This window comes from Pseudophryne corroboree, chromosome 1, assembly GCF_028390025.1.
Source record: "Pseudophryne corroboree isolate aPseCor3 chromosome 1, aPseCor3.hap2, whole genome shotgun sequence".
In the NCBI taxonomy this organism is placed as follows: domain Eukaryota; kingdom Metazoa; phylum Chordata; class Amphibia; order Anura; family Myobatrachidae; genus Pseudophryne; species Pseudophryne corroboree.
In genome coordinates, this window is record NC_086444.1 from 840719859 (window position 1) to 840724263 (window position 4405).

General features: G+C 43.0%; 1 pseudogene; it reads left to right on the forward strand.

Moving 5' to 3' along the window:
- Positions 1-3937: 3937 nt before the first annotated feature.
- Positions 3938-4056, forward strand: LOC134957283 (5S ribosomal RNA; annotated as a pseudogene).
- The last annotated feature ends 349 nt before the right edge of the window (positions 4057-4405 follow it).

Sequence of the window (4405 nt, forward strand, 5' to 3'; positions counted from 1 at the left end):
CTCCTGAATTAGGTTATTAATAAAAAAAAAAAAAATAACTCTTGTCACATAGGCCCCTTATGGGGGATGTCAATTAGCTGCAGTAATTTACCACAGGCTAATTGATTCCCCAGGGCTATTCAATTAGCCCCCACCAGAAGCACTTATCTGGGATTGTTTTGTATACAGTCCCTCTGGACCGAGGCGAACCTCACTTCCCTCTCTCAATAACCAGCAGTTTAACGGGTGCAGCAACCCACTTGAATCAGTGAATGTTTTTTTGTATTCTGTGAGTTAAGCCTGTTGACACATGTTAATGTCCATTACCATGTTAATTTAATGAGCGTTAAACAGGGTCTCGGGTGAAAAAGGGATTGCAATTGAATAGCCATGGGCATTAAAGCTCGAGGCTACCTTCCCTTTTCACCTGTGTTAAATTGAATTCCCCCTTATACTCCTATAGTTTGTAAGCTTGCGAGCAGGGCCACCTGCCTCTATGTCTGTCTCTTTTTATCCAGTTTTGTTCTATTCTGTTGTTCTAATTGTAACGGAATATGCTGCATTATATAACTGTTATATAATATTAACATTATATAACTGTTAATAAATAAATAAATAAATAAATAAATATGTAACAGCTTTGTTATATATATTTGCAAATGCAATGTGTACAGTATATAGATTTTTAGCATTCACCATCAAAGACAAGGTGAACTTCAATAGCATTCCTAAATCCTAGCAGACTCCATGTGCCCAATATAATAGTCTGCTAGTTGTAGCAAGTGGTGAGATTTAAAGTGGCACATTTTTTAAGGCAAAACCAACTTGATATTGCCTTAAAAAGAAATTGCCGCTTTAAATCTTGCAGCTAAATTACCAAAATCTCACCAATTGCCACTATTTGCAGGCTATTACATTTGCCCAATATTCTTTCAATAAACCTAAATCCTATAGCACATTCAGGACCGGATTCTGAGTCAGACGCGTCGGTGATGTCGGTGCAGTGGAACTGGCACAGTTGTTGGCCCGTTCTCCCGATATTGGGTGAACGGCCGACGATTGTATAGGTGGGCATGCAGTACATACGCAGGAATGTTAGCTGAGTGTTAGCCGATAAATAACTTATAACACTTCTGCAATGGTCGGGACCGGGAGGTTGCATCTGATACCCCTCACCCACTCAGGACCTCACCTCCACATCATCTCCTCAACTAACATCCAACACGCCTGCCTATACACCTCAACCATCCCTCTTCTCACTTCATTCCTTACTCACACCAATATCCAGGTATTGGCACCGGTACTGGTTGTAATACTCTAGGTCCAGTGGCGCACCCAGGGGGGGGTTTCCGAGTACCCAGAACCCCCCCCCTTTTTTTTTTTTTTAGCTGCATGAGTATTATTAATGACTGTCTAGCGTTCTCTGCAGCCTGCTGTCTTCCTGGTGGCACTTGCAAGTGTATATGTGCCTACATATATACACATGTATATACATACATACATACATATAAACACATTCACACACACACACACACACACACACACACACACACACACACACACACACACACACACACGATATATATATATATATACATGTGTATATATATGTGTACTGTATGTGTGTGTGTATATATATATATATATATATATGTATGCATGTTTAATATGCTATGTATATGTGTATATGGGTTCACTACGATCTCCCGGCGACCAGCATACCGGCGCCGGGAGGCCGGCTGGCGGCTTACCGACAGTGTGGCGAGCGCAAATGAGCCCCTTGCGGACTCGCTGCGCTCGCCACGCTACGCGCGCCACACTATTCTATTCTCCCTCCAGGGGGGTCGTGGACCCCCACGAGGGAGAATAAGTGTCGGTATGCCGGCGGTCAGGCTCCCGGCGCCGGTATGCTGGTCGCCGGGAGCCCGACCGCCGGCATACTGAAGACCACCCGTGTATATGTATGTGTGTGTGTATGTATGTGTATATATATTAGTGATGAGCGGATTCGGTTTTACTCGGTTTTACTCGGTTCTCAAAACCGAATCTTATTGGCTATCCAAAACACGTGACATCAGTGAGCCAATAAGATTCGGTTTTGAGAACCGAGTAAAACCGAGTAAAACCGAATCCGCTCATCACTAATATATATATATATATATATATATATACACACACACACACACAGACACACTAGTTTTACGGACCCAGCATATACTGGATCACCTCAGTCCCCACCCCCGTGATTGGCTCCGCCCAGTTCTGGAAACCCCTCCATGCAAATCCTGCGTTTGCCACTGTCTAGGTCCATTATACACTCACCATTGCATGAAATTCACAACACATTATCAATTTTATTTCATTTTATTATATACATTTTTTCATTTTACCCCCTTTCCCTTTTCATTGACCCAAGTTCAAACTTTAATCCTGTTATGTCAGGCGCAAATATGACTAACCTAATAATTCTTTGACTATTGCCAATTTAATTTACCTCCATATATGTTATCTCCAGTGCCCCTTACTACCCTTCAAACTTCCCTATTCTCTGCCCTGGTCTCTTTCCCATCACAGCGTCTCCTAACCATGTTTGTTATCCATTTCTCCACGAGCTTTCCCTTCCTCTCTGTTCCTCTATTGTACATTTGCCATCTACCAAGATGGCGCCCGGGGTCTCGCGGTCTTCGTCCCTCTATGGCCACCTGACCATCCTTCCCCTACAGTGTCACGAACTGCCAGCTAGCAATATGGCGCCTTAGGTCTCGCAATCCCCGCCTCGCAATCCCCGGCACGCTCCGTCTCAATCACAGCTGACCGGCACTCCGTAGCGGCAGCTGATAGCTCCGGCCCACCGCGCCCGATTCACCGGATAATTGGTCAGCGCTCACCTATTAGCTGCTTTAAAACCCCGTTCCCCACCCACCCCTCCAAACCCGGAAGTGAACAAGCCTGCCAGGGCGAAACGCGTCTTCCACGGGGGGACCGCATATGGAGTGAACTCTTGGCACCTGCATTTGTACCTGACGATGCCCTGACCTGCCCATTTTGACTCTTTCAATCCTGGTGATCGTAAGCCCACAGCTGTCCTGTGTAGAATACACACAAACAGCAGTATTATATCTGTGTACAATTATATTCTGTATTTCACCACATATCCTAGCAGACTCGTGAAGTGTACATACAGATTGTTGCCATAGGTTTTATTCCCAAACAGAAGCTGTACACACATACATATATTTTTTTCCATTTTAATTTACTATTGCGTACCTGGTAGATACCTTACACTGTTTGGCTGATTTATCACCAGCAGAGGCCAGTATACTGCTATATGATTTTCATCCATTGTGATCCTCAGTGCTATTTTGGTTACTGATAATAACATTGCTTTTCTGGCTGTGGTCTGTGTGATTTATAACACTTGATTTTTCAACTTAAATGAATTTCCACACTCAGTTCAGGGTGTATTATGATCTTTAATGAGATTCCTCAAATTGATGCTTAAATACCACAATTGCATCATTTGCCCAGCCTGAGTAACATGCTATGTATTCAAATCTTGGAAACTAATTTTCTCTTTCCACCTATGTGCTAATACCAGCGCTTATTGTTAAGGGCTGATTTCTCTGGTGACACAGATAATTATTGTATGATCTATCTGATTTCTAACGCAATTTCTCACCGGCTTTTGTGCTGTCTTTTTGTCAGACAATTTAATCAAAATCATAGATTGTGTACCTTCTGTTCATGCTCTACTATTTTTCCATGGACTCTCATCTGCGATTCACGGAGCACAATACCACAGATGTGGGATCTGATGAGCCGTGCCTAACGTAGAAAGCAGATCCACATATTTTCCACTTTACTTATTCATCTCTTTCCTTGGCTTTCTAAACTGTCTCCACTCTTTCTCTTATTTCATATATAGGTGCACTCTCATTGGTGTACTATCATATAAATTCTCTACTATCATACCACGCTGCCAATGCCCGATCTCGTCCGATCTTGGAAGCCAAACAGCGTTGGGCCGGGTTAGTACCGGGAGAGGAGACTTCCTGCGAATACCTGGTGTTGTAGAGCTGGAATTATTTCCCTTTCTATGTGAGTTGTGACGCCAACAGCAGTATCACCACTAATCCTTACTTCTATGATATTCTTTCATATTTGAGGCTTACGACCAATCATTGTGGCATACGTCAGAAAGTCAGGTCCTTTTGAATGCTGGTGACCATTAATTCTTGAATTTAAGTAGCCCTATTGGGACGCACTTATCAAATAATCCTTTATGACCACTCCCCGGTCCCATCAATACAGATATTCTGTACTGGTCAGGGGAAATGGGGGTAAGACGATCAAATGTCTACAACCTTTCCAATCACACACTGTGATAAAACAGACCAGAACATTTTAAAAATCTTTAATTATAATA